The sequence below is a fragment of the Scophthalmus maximus genome, chromosome 12 (genome assembly GCF_022379125.1).
Source record: "Scophthalmus maximus strain ysfricsl-2021 chromosome 12, ASM2237912v1, whole genome shotgun sequence".
In the NCBI taxonomy this organism is placed as follows: Eukaryota; Metazoa; Chordata; class Actinopteri; order Pleuronectiformes; family Scophthalmidae; genus Scophthalmus; species Scophthalmus maximus.
The window spans coordinates 13,770,092-13,783,199 of record NC_061526.1 but is presented as its reverse complement, the minus strand read 5'-3'; the positions used below and the strand labels follow the sequence as shown (position 1 = coordinate 13,783,199).

The 13,108-nt window shown below is 43.7% G+C and overlaps 1 protein-coding gene across 1 annotated transcript in view; it reads right to left on the bottom strand.

The window, feature by feature from the left end:
- Positions 1-13,108, bottom strand: part of sox5 (SRY-box transcription factor 5) — a 218,736-nt gene that overhangs the window by 127,788 nt on the left and 77,840 nt on the right. The window contains exon 4 of the mRNA XM_035614909.2: positions 9,628-9,706. The gene's annotated coding sequence lies outside the window, so the exon portion shown is untranslated. The remainder of the gene's footprint in view (positions 1-9,627; positions 9,707-13,108) is intronic.

Below are 13,108 nucleotides of genomic sequence, written 5' to 3'. Positions count from 1 at the left end.
GATTTCCAATCAACAACCGTTGATATGCATGAAGCTGCAAGTGGTTACAAAATGCATAATCACAGACAGAAAAACTGTCTATGAACAGAGACAATTTGGGTCTGTGGCTACTCTTCCTAGAAGAAGGTGCCCAAATAAGATGACTCATCACAGAATGATCAGGGAAAACAAAACCCAGAGTTACAGCTAAAGGCATAAAGGAATCACTGGAGCTGGTTGATATAACTGTTCATGAGTTTTGCATATATATACATAATATGGGGACATACACATTTTCAAACAGGGTTTCGTGGAAGGTGTTGTAGTTGGTTATTTACATGGGAAGAAATCAACAGTTGTGTCACAAATGAAGAGAGGAAGAGAGAAGAGCAAATCATTGCTTCTTTTTCATCACTGCACAAGCAAATCCTGACGTGAAGTTTCGAGAAATATCCCGACTAATCTGACATCGGAAAGGTGTGCACTTTGCAAAGACAATACTGGCCCCTAAAGTCTTCAAAACCAAACAAAATCCTTAGCCATGCAAGAATTATGACACGTTTTGTATATTTGGGCAAAGTAGCGACACTGTTCAAGCAGAAAAAAGAACAGAGCAACAACTACAAAAAGTCCCACATAATCACTACTAAGCCCTAAGTAAAGACAAATATGTCAAATAAGTCATCATTCTTCAATCAATACCCTTGTTAATTATTAAAGACTATGACAGTATTGTCCTAGGTAAGGTAAGGCGAGTCCCAAACGTTAGAGGACTAAGAATTATCATTATCATTAAATATTTATCAAGGCAAAGGCTAAGGTGTTAGTTTAAGAAGCAATGCATACTGTGCCTAACTTTCATGCCAACAATCATTTTGTCAGAAAAGTTTTTGTTTTTCAATGGTGAATAAACAAATGAGTCAAACTTTACAGCCGGTGGCGACGTGTAGCAAAGTGAAGGTTGCTATTAACTGTGAGAAACAAGTTGTGCGCTGTGCGATTAATTTCCCCCCACGTCATCGCCATTTCCAATTGCTGCTCAGTCAACGCGTACAATTTGTAAACTGTCAGACGGGAACCAGGCTGAACCAAAAACAAAAAAAAAGAGTTAACTGGTTGAAAGACAGGCAGACACGGGGCTAATGGAGATGATTGTGGCTGTAGTCAGAGAGGTGACGCTCTGTGGCCCACGGGGAGCAGACAGCAGGCCTGACCTCTCAATCTTACACACAGCACAGCCACTCCCGCGCTGTAATTACCTGTCACACTGCGAGCTGGTGTGTGTCTGTGTGTGTTTAGGAGGAAAGGGTGTGGTGGGAGAAAGCACTTGACCTGATATGCAACCCAACCCTGTGTTTCCCCTAAATGGGATGAAGGGGGGAAAAGCACAGACAGAGGTGCACTGCACACCTACCTGAGACCCTGACTCCCCTGGCCCCTCTCCCTTTCTGGCTCCCAGTAATTACCTGTGGGCCCATGGAGGGTTGGGGACCATTGTGTGCTGCCTGCATAGCACTCAGAGCGATGCAGAACTGATGCGCACTCAGCCACCTCTCTGATTGGGGTTAACAGCAGCCTCATTTGCATGAAGAGATGGGGGCTTTCATTATCCGCAGTAGCAAGACCCAATGTGCAAAACACACATACCTGAACACAGTACATACGCGTTAGAGGAGAGGGTCAATTATTTAACCTGTCATGTGACACAAGTGAGTGGTGAGTGTAAAAGTATCACCAGATTTGTCATGTCGTCTGCACTTCTACAGGCCAAAATATGCACAACAATTTGTGAATTGATGTGAATGTTTGAGGATTGCCCGTTTTGTGAAAGGTATATATGTAGGGATCGACCGATACCAATTTTTTAGGGCCGATCCCGATACCGATTTTTTTTTCAACAGCCTTAGCCGATGACCGATACGGACTGTCGATTTCCTTGAGCCGATATTTGGAGCCGATACTACTTTTGCTCCCTCAATGTAATAGTTAAATAGAATTAAATTCAGCGGGTTGTCTCGTCTGATCTGAGGTCTTAGTCAAAGTGGGGTTATGGCCAAGGCCGTGGCTCGCCTCCCTGGGTAGAGGGAGACGGGGCTCACGTCGCTCTGGAGCATCCCGGGAGTTCCCCCCACACCCCCGGAGCTCGTCCGCCAGCGAACAGGATCCCCTGCGCAAAGCCTGCGGCGCGGTCAGCGTGGAGACTCAAAAAGTCCACTGGCAGCCGCCCCCCACTCTGTGCGGGGCCCGATAGGAGGGTACGGGGGGAGAAGAGCCAGCCGACGAGCAGAGAGAGCGCGAGGACGTGGAGGATGCGTAAAACAGCAACCACCAGCCTCGCGCCCGTCCGTCGTCGGCGGGCCCCCCGAGATTAAAAAGTCAATTTCCACGAGGCAAAGGGTTTGGAGAAAAAGGAGAAAGACACAAACCCACCGGGCGCTCCATCCACCGTGACCCACGACTAAGCCGGCCGGAGCCAGCGAGAAGTCGTCGGAGGAGCGGCGGGGTGGGAGACATTGAATCCCCCTCCCGCTCTCCGGAGGACAAGGGAGAGTTGGGTACCAGGTGGGCATGCAGCGCGGCAGCCTAGGGCAGAGGCACCGCGACGGCGCTGGGTAAATGGTTCCGGAGAGAGCGGGGTCGGGCTCAATAGGCAACCGGATCTGCCCTCCCAAAAAAACTATCGGCGAACGTAGCAGCCGCGCATCGGCCGATGCCGATACACGTAAAAAGCGCAAACATCGGCCGATATTATCGGCCGGCCGGTAAATCGGTCGAACACTATATATATGTTGCTACAAAGGATGTTGCATGAGGTGACATTACAAAATATTTTTGTGCATGGAGTTTATCTCAAAGAAATTAAAAAGAAATGATGAATTTGGTTGATACTGTCCAGCTTCTAGTTGTTCTAGTCTCCAAGACCGACGTCATTAACATCTACTGTTGGATATGTTTACATATGGTCGTCTTGTTCTTTCATGCGTTGCTTTGTTCATAATGGTTGTGTTGTCTTCATATGCACTTGATTTGATTTACTTATTTACAGGTAAGGATGTGTTCATTGAAACCTGCATTTAATAAAAGGTTCTTTAGCTTAAGCCTGTTTCTGTAATGTTATTTTTGAACATTTTGAGCACATTTTAACAACGCCAGGATCGATGATAACTTTGGTCACTATAATCTTGATAGGACATTTTCACGCTGTTCTGTAAGTCATTAATACCAGTATTACTGTTTACCATTCACCAAGTCGGATTCTGTCCAGCTGCATCAAATAATGATAGGATTTTGTATCATACACATTATGCATATATTGTCTTTTGAACTTAGATCCTTAAAAGGTTGAGCAGTACAGATAAGTGATGGATGGATGGGACTTCAAGTCGATGCCCCCGACTTTTCTGTCATATCCATGCCACCGTCATTGAGTCATTGATAGCTGACTTATGTTTATGTTAGAAATAATTTTAGGGGCATATGAAATAGACTGACACCCACCCCGCATCACACACAGTAATGCAGTCTTCTCCTTCACAGCAATGAAACCTTTGTGTCGGCACAACTGGGTTCGATCTCAACTCGTACCCTTCACCTCACAATCACACAATCACAATCACAGAAAATCGAATGATTGTGGCCATGATAACATTCCAGGGTTGTAAACTCTTGCCTCATACTGTTAAAAAACTGCCGCTTAGCATTGCGGTGAGCAACACTGATTACATACTGTATCTTGCACCCAAAGGCAACATGGGAATCTTTGTAAAGCTTTATTTATTTATTTATTTTGATTTATAAAGAGAGTAATGCCAGTTTAATTTTCACAAAATCGTTTGCCTTAGTTTGGTCCACGTTGTCTATGTGGAGATTCAGTATTTAAAATGGAGATTCTTCCATGTTCAGGGGGACGTGCCTCAACACAGCTGGTGGTAGGCCGCTCTACACGCCAGAGAAGGCAACAATGACCGAAGGTGTACTGATCCAGCATCAGCAGAAAACATGCAGCTCATGCAACATCACCTGTTTTTCATCCATAACAGTGACGGAGACTCACCTCGACCTCCTTCATTGATCACCTTGCCGTGGCAAGACGTTTTTTTAAAAGCCATTTTCATATCGAATCATTTTATCTTTACAATGTGACTCAGAGGTATTGACAGCTCTGCTTTAGTCCTACACTTAACTCCTGCTGACACTGCTGAAATATACTTTCTTTTCTGGATGTCTGAAAGTAGGACTTCAATCTCTGATCTCGTAAAGTTCTTCTTTTAATCTTTGATGCTGTTTCCATGTCACACTTCCTGACATGGGGCAGGAAGCAAAGCCTTATATGGTATTTCTGGGGCTTCTAATGAAGCTGATTTGCTATCCTCATGTTTACGCAGGTCATTTAGACACTGTTCTGAAGATAGAAGCGTTTGATGACCCCGACGTGGCCTGTCCCTGCAAACTCACGGTACAAACAAATGTAAAAGAAATCAAGGATAAAAATACAAAAAGGTTCATGCATGGAACCTTTTACTGTTTTACAACGCTTAATGTTGGATTTTTACCATTTTAAGAAGGAAGTTGCGTTCAACTGGACATGTTACAAATGTGCAGACACAGAGAGGATACAGCAGACAATATACAACTGAAATAGCTCATTACAGATCTGAAATAGAGTCAAGCAACAAAGTGGACACTTCACTCAGTGACACCTACAAATGCTCTCGCACTCTCACACACTCTCTCTCATACACTCTCTCTCTCTCTCATACACTCTCACACACACACACACACACACACACACACACACACACACACACACACACACACACACACACACACACACACACACACACACACACACACACACACACACACACACACACACTTCTATGCTCGCACACAAACACACGCACACACACTGTCCTGCTCTGTCATGTATAATTCAGCGTGTGGCTGGGCAGGCAGATGCCTCATCCCTGGGGGGTCCCATCATGCCTTTGCTAGGATGAAACATTTAACAGCACAGGACAAAAAGGGACACACTCAACAAATAAACAGGAAGGCTTTCTGGAAGAAGATCTCACACTCACACACACACACACACACACACACACACACACACACACACACACACACACACACACACACACACACACACACACACACACACACACACACACACACACACACACACACACACACACACACATTCCAATACACATGCATCGCTAAATTAGGCAATGTCATGATTTAAAAGAGAAATGATTGTAAGTATTTTGACTTACATTTTAATGACTTTAAATGATGAGTGCACCGACACATTTTAATATGTCCAGGATAAAAAAAAATCTTTTATCATTATGACCTCCACGTCCAAACGCGCACACACACACACACACACACACACACACACACACACACACACACACACACACACACACACACACACACACACACACACACACACACACACACACACACACACACACACACACACACACACACACACACACACACACACACACGCAGAGAAAGGCACAGACAGAAACACTGGTTCTCCTTTTAAGGCAGTGACACTTAGTGAAAACAAATGGCCACTTGACTGCACATGCACACACACTCTCATACACACGCACAAGTGGGTCATTAAATGAGTCACCCAACAACTGTAAAAGTGCTTTTACAGCTTCCTAAGTGAATATCTGTAGAGGAACAACAATATAGCTGCATAATATCAATTTCATGTCCCACATTCAGTACATGATGGGGTAAAAAGGAGGAAACTCTGTGTGTGTGTGTGTGTGTGTGTGTGTGCGTGCGTGCGTGCGTGCGTGCGTGCGTGCGTGCGTGCGTGGGTGCATGTGCGTGCGTGTGCGTATGAGAATATTATTGTGTGGTGACCTTGACACAGGAGGAGCTGCTGGTGCTGAAGAGAATCCCCCTCATGACATCAGACAGGAAGACAGGAACTCCTACCTGATGTAACGCTCCGAGGCACAACTCCTCACTACACCTGCCGTTTCCTCTCCCCCTCTCTCTGCTTATCAAACCTCTCTCTCCTCCTCCTCATCTCCTCTGCTTACATCCTAATCCCCCTCTCATTCAGATGTCCGTCTTACTCCAGTGTCTCTCCTCCACAGCCCTCTCTTTTTCTCCTCCCTACCTCCCACCACCTCTCTTCGCTCAGTTCCCTTTCCTTTCATATCTCTCGCCCCCCCCCGTCTTCTGCCCCTAACCTCGCACCATCTCTCCCCACTGCTTTCCTCCCCCTTCCTCCTTCCTGTATTGTAACCTTGCCACACCAAACCCCACATTGTCTTCCTCTCCTAGGTTCCTTTATTCTCTTCCTCCTAGTCTATCCCCCTCTCTTCTTCTCCCTCCTCCCCTACCCTCCACTCTTTCCTTTTCACTAACTTAACTGTCCTCCATTTCCTTCCATCACTTCTCTCCTCTCGTTTCATCAGGTTGTCTGGCCTCTCTTCCTCCTCCCATCTTCTTCACCTGTCCTCTCCTTCTCCCTCAGCCACAACTAACCTCATGTCCTTCGCCTCTTCTCAGTTCTTCACCTTCCTTCAGTCTCTGTCTCCTCATCCTCCTTTTCTTCTCCAAAAAGTTATTTCACTTTTTTTCCTCTCTTCCTTCATTCTACGCATCTTTGCCTACCACTGTACCTCCAAACACCTCTCTCCTCCATTGTCAACCCATGTCCACCTCTTCACTTCTCTATGTGTCTCCTCTTCTGTGTCCATCCATCTTTGGTCTCCTTCTTCTCCCTCACATCCCTCATTTCCTACCCCCTCCCTTACTTCCTTTTATGTAGTCTAACCTCTTCTCCTCGTATCCCATGTCCTACAACTCTCACTTCTGTTATTCTATTCCTCACAACCTCTTCTCTAGTGTTCAGCTGTCTTTCCCCAGTCATTCGGCACTTTCACCCCCTCCCTCCCTTCTCTCTCACCTCTCTTCCCTTTATCTAATCCAACCTTGTCTACTCACATCTCAAGTCCTCCCATCCTCACCTTCCATTACTTTTCCTTACTTTGTGATTTTTTTTCATTTCATTTGTAGAGCACCATGATGTTCTCTGGTAAATCTTAATAAACATTGTGTTTTAATAATCTAAAAAATCTCTCTCTCTCTCTCTCTCTCTCTCTCTCTCTCTCTCTCTCTCTCTCTCTCTCTCTCTCTCTCTCTCTCTCTCTCTCTCTCTCTCTCTCTCTCTCTCTCTCTCTCTCTCTCTCTCTCTCTCTCTCTCTCTCTCTCTCTCTCTCCTCCCCCTTTCAGCTCACTGCCAGGCTACCACAGCCCAAACTGTTCAGCTGCAACTGTTCCAAGCCCAATAATTACAGCTTGTCAGAAAGAATTAATTTTCTCATTTCTCATAAAGACGTGTAAAAAATTACCATGTTATTATAACGCCGTCACTCTCTGGAGGCACCAACGAAAACCAAATTTAATTTCAGAAATTCTTCCCTCGCACATTAAATTAAACACATAAATAAGAGTTTAGGAATCGGGGGGAGGTTTACAGCGGGGGGGGGGGGGGGGGGGGGGGGAAGCATATGTTCGTTAGGCTGGCCCCAGCTCTGGGTAATGGCCGTCGTAATGTTTTTAGCTGCCCGGCTATTGGTAAGCACCGATACATTTGCATGATCACCATCGCGGCAGGCAAGCGAGCTGCCAATTAGCTCTGGACAGTGCTGGGAGAGAGAGGACAGGGGATCTGTCTGGCATAAGAAACACCCTGCAAGATATGGAACACAGCTAATTATGAAGCACGTATGGGGAATAGCATATTTACTGCTGGGAAATGCTCAGAGGGATGTGGGGCTTGTCACTGAGGATAATATCTGTTACTCTGAAATGTTTAAATGAACAGTAGAGCAACGTTTTGGGACCAGTGGGGCAAATCCAAACAGTGCAACAGACCTTGCAATGAGGGGTACAATGAAATCTAATAAATAAAATTGAACACAAGAAACTGTGTGCTCTTCTTCCCTGAAGCGTCATTATGATCCTGCAGGACATGGTCTCTGCAGGCTGAAAACATGTTGTTCAACAACTGTTGAAATTACTTTCTGAAACACAATGCTACTCGTTAGGTTTTGCAGAGAAAAAGCACTACCATAAGGTTGACATTTATTTTTGTTGTATCTAGATAACTATCAGATGGGCTGCTGAGAAATATGACTCAACTCTGACTTTAAAACATTTTAGGTTCAATTTTATTAAGATTCATTTTTTGTCATTTTTTTTGCAATTTCTAACAATGATCACATCATTCCGTGACAAGTAATAATGTTTATTACTCATTAAGAGGTAGCTATGTCATCTATTATCTAGTCTAATGATGCAAATAACAAAAAAATATCAAAAAGTGTCCAATTATCAATTGGATATACTCTTATTTCCAGCTTGTGGTACAGTATTATTTTTCAAAAATGCTACATAAACTAATACTGAGTACAAAGTCAGGCAGTGTCCAGCAGCAACAAAGGGTATGAGGGTTGAATCATTTAATTCATCAACTGATGATAATCTGACATAATTTGGCACTTTGCAAATACAGAATCAGAGATAAGATTTCAAAAAAAAAAATCTGATGAGACTGGAGAAGACCAGCCCCCCGCGTTCTGAAGGGGGAACTCCCACAACACAGCTGAACGAGGTGTCCCCTCTAACTTGTTGGCACAGCAGAGACGGGGACTTTCCCTGCCTGCAGCACAGGGCGCGCAGACACACACACACACACACACACACACACACACACACACACACACACACACACACACACACACACACACACACACACACACACACACACACACACACACACACACACACACACACACACACACACACACACACAGACTCTAAGGGACACACTGAAAAAGGTCACCCCTGGTTGACACACACACAGACCCACACAGTGGGCAGACTCATGGCTGATCTGACAGGGTTGTGACAAACACTCACACACACACAAGCCATGGTCAGTATAACCAGTGCCAGCTAAATCTGCTCAGCAGAGCCGCGATGAGGCCAAAATCTGTGATCATGACACTGCCTTGACATCCACTATCTGGATTTTCCACACACACACACATACACACACACACACACACACACACACACACACACAAAGAGCAAGCAGACAGTATCAGCTGAGGCTTTATTTGAGGGTCATTCATCTTGTATCTGGGTTTGTTATCGCTGTCTTCCTCTGACTCCGGGCCTTGTTCGCTACACAGCAACGTCCACTGCTTTTTGTCATCGCAGCCACGCCACAGTCTTTTTTTACCCACTAATGTGTTAGAACATTTACAGAAATTCACCAGTCAAATTCATTTCATGCAAAGTTTTGGGACGAGCAGTCAAAGTTGTTGTCTTAATTTCAAAACTTCCCCATAACTTGTTTTAGTAGTTTAACATTTCTTAGTGATGTCCCAGAAAGCTTTACAGCAAACCCAGAGAACATCCATTGTGCTGTGTTTTCATGTGGCATATATAAAGCAACCTTGAGTGACATGTTTCTTGCTTTCGCTCAGTGTGCAACATGATTTACATTTTGTTTTCAAGATTTTCTGAAAAATGTTGTGGAAATTTGACAATAAATGTGGATGGAACTGCTGACCAGAGATTAGTTAGAGCACTTACCAGGTATTTGATGGAATAACCTGAAGAGAAAAAAAGTCCAGAAGTTATCGGCTCCTCTGTCCACCAAGTCCCCTCACTGCTGGAAAGACAGAAGAAGAAAAAAAAAACAGCTTAATAATAAAACTGTATTAATGTTATTGACAAGCAAATGACCAAATGTGCATTGAAAATATCAAGCCTAAGACAGAGAGCAAAAAGTCAAAGAGAGTCAACGCGAGAAATAGATTGAGATGAGGAGCTAAAAACATACACATTTTTTCTTATCAAGTCTCTTTAACCCTTTTTTTCTCTGAAACTTTTTAAAACAAACATTTCAACCCTCAAATTGACGGCCACACTGACTTTATGTCGTGACTTTCATGTCAGCTCACTGACTGATGGTCTTCCATTTAAATACATCTTCCTAATGTAAAGCTTCCTGTGTCAGGTCATAAAAGTAGATGTTATGATTCGAAATTAGAAAAAGATACCTGTAGAGGCTGCACGTGTGTGGGTATACGAGTGTGTGTTGACTGTCTGTGTTGTGTTATGTGCCAGAAACAGAGTGCAAATGCTTCTGGGCATGAATGTGTGAGGTAAGACAGAAAGAAGAGAACGAAAAGAGATCATCAGAAAAATGAACACACAAAAAGTGAGAGGGAGGAATGAACGAAAAAAAAGAAGCTTAGAGCAGTGACCCCTTTCCTCTCTTGCTTCCTTCCTTCCTCCTCCTCTCTCCTCTGCCTTACCAACTCACTCTTCCTCCCTACATTCCTTCTGCCCTCACCCCCTTCATAACAGAATTTCTCCATCTATTAATATCAACAAGAGACATTATAGAAGTACATATACACACACACACACACACTTTAAACACACCAGTCTAAACCAATGAGCACAGTAGTGTATTGTGCCAGCAGAGCCAATACACACTTCCATGGCCATTACTCCCCATGGAAACAGGCGAGCGTGTTCGCGCACACATGTGATGTTGACGTTGTACCCACACAGTGGCTTCCTTAGACAATAAGCTATTTCAGGGCCAAATCGCTGACAAAAATCCATTTTTCCACCCCAGTAAAAAAGATCAGGAATGAGGGAGGGGAGAAAAGGGAAAGGATCGCGAGAAAAGCTGAAATCACATAAACAGTGGCATACATCTGTCTTAAGCTGGATTTATCTCTGTATTTTGTCATCATTCTAATTTATTCCCCAATCTGCTTACAATTACTGCCTTTTCAGAACTCATATCGCCGGCTTGTTGTTCTCGGGGAGATTGCGTGGTATCTGCAGATGAATGAGCGGGGGACTTGCATAAGGTGGAAAAGCTTCTAGTGTACTTCTGTAGATTATCCACTTGATACCAATTCTCTCTCTCTCTCTCTCTCTCTCTCTCTCTCTCTCTCTCTCTCTCTCTCTCTCTCTCTCTCTCTCTCTCTCTCTCTCTCTCTCTCTCTCTCTCTCTCTCTCTCTCTCTCTCTCTCTCTCTCTCTCTCGTCACAGTTTTGTAAAAGAGGCGATGTAGGACAAACATGCAAAACCACACAAAAAAACACACACACAGTACTGTAGAGTGTAGAGGAAGGGAGTGGGCTCATCATCTTTAGTTGTGATTACAACACTTGGCAAGCTCTCCCCTGCCTGTTTTCCTGCCTATTGCCTTACAAATGGATTAGTAAGCCCTGTTCCATTCGTGTGTGTAGCTTCACTGAGATTTAGGCTGACTTACAAATAACACCCATCACATTTGGGAGCAAGCCGTTGTGTTGTCTTTTCCGAAAAGAATATTAGGCAACGTGATTTGAGGACAGCAGTGTGCTTCTGTATGCTTAGTTCTGGAAAAACCTTGGGAGTATGTGAGCCTGCGTGTCTGCGTGTGCGCTGTAAAGATTTTACATGTGTTATAAAAAGGGAAGTCTGACTGGAACTTTTGGAGTCAGTCGGCGGTTAGTCCATGGGAGGCCTGCTTGCTCATCCCTAGTTTACACGTAATTCAGAAAAGGCCAAATCTGATCTGAGACGGGGGGGGGTTGTTTGAACAGTGTTCCCGTGTTCTTAGTTTTTACTAGCACTGACCCAAATGCCTTGGAAAACATAAAAGCTTTAGAACATGAACATTTTTTGCCTAATGCATTACCACAAATCTCCCAATAGCCCAGGGAATAAGAAATAGTAATACCACATTATGCATTTACATTAATTAGGATTAGTTATTCTTAGACAAGGACAGTTTTAATCTGAGTGACAGTTGTGTGTCACAGGTCCCATCCAAAGTGACAGACTTAATAAGGCTGCTTTTTTCTTACACTTTAACTAGACAGGGGGAATGGCAGCTGCCATTATCACAGCGACAGACTGAACAAAGCTTGTAGTTAGTAGTTCACACAGATCTTTTTTTTTTACAGACATAGGTTAACTTTGAGTTAAAATGATATGGATCTGGGAGAGACCTTTTCAACAACTGGCTATTGAGTCGTTACTTCTTTGTGAAGCTTGAAACTATCCAAAAATAACGTGGCAAATTTGAAAGCTTGAATATTTTGTGTATATCCAGCCGAAACTGCAAATGTACAGACCTTAGCTGTAGGCCAACAAGCAAAGGACCCACCAACTTTGAAAAAAGAACTCGCACTCTGTGTATGTTTATAATTCAGATTCACAAAGACTAAGAACAAACTTATATTTGCATTAGCAAAATAGTTGATATCGGAAGTCTAATGACTGCCATATCCACTTCAGGATCGTGCATCACAGCTAATATGATGGCTTCCTTTATTTCTGACACTCACATCCATTTCATCAAAGATTACCACCAGTGAGTTAACACCAGTTTGTGTGTCACTGAAGTTGAACTCTTCACAAAAACACCATGAAAATTCTTTGGTAGACTAATGTGCAGAAAAAAAATTCAACTTTGAAAATGGAGACTGTGGTTTGACTCTATTTTCCTTCCTATTTACCACAAAGCGGAATTTTGCCGAAACTTAAAACAAGTAGATTCACTTCGCTTAACTTACAAACCTTAATACAAGCACAGGCAGATAAGAAAAGGCTTGCATGAGTTGAACTGTGCACACTGTTCTACTTTATCAATACAGTATAAGAGAGTTGTTGATTCAACCCTTCAGTATGTCTGGAGGGCTCGGTGTTCTATCGAAGAGCATTATACGTCTATAAATATTTTGAGGCATGTTTGGATTTTTTTGACTGGGTGGGGGGGGCATGCAACAAGGGTCCCAGGATCGAAAGAATGGTGCCCATTAGAGGTGAGAGACTTCTTTACCCATACCCCAAATCATTTTTCATTCTCTTCTATCTTTCAAAACAAACAAACAAACCCTTTCTTTCAGCACATGGGATTTTAGAGCGAGATCACGGCAAAGTGCTTTGAGTGCTTTGCTACAGAGCATCATGACTGGCGACTATCTGTCCACAAACTCCCCTCTATCATTTTTAAAACATTATAAAAATGAGCGCACCAATTTGAGTGAAGAAGAACCAG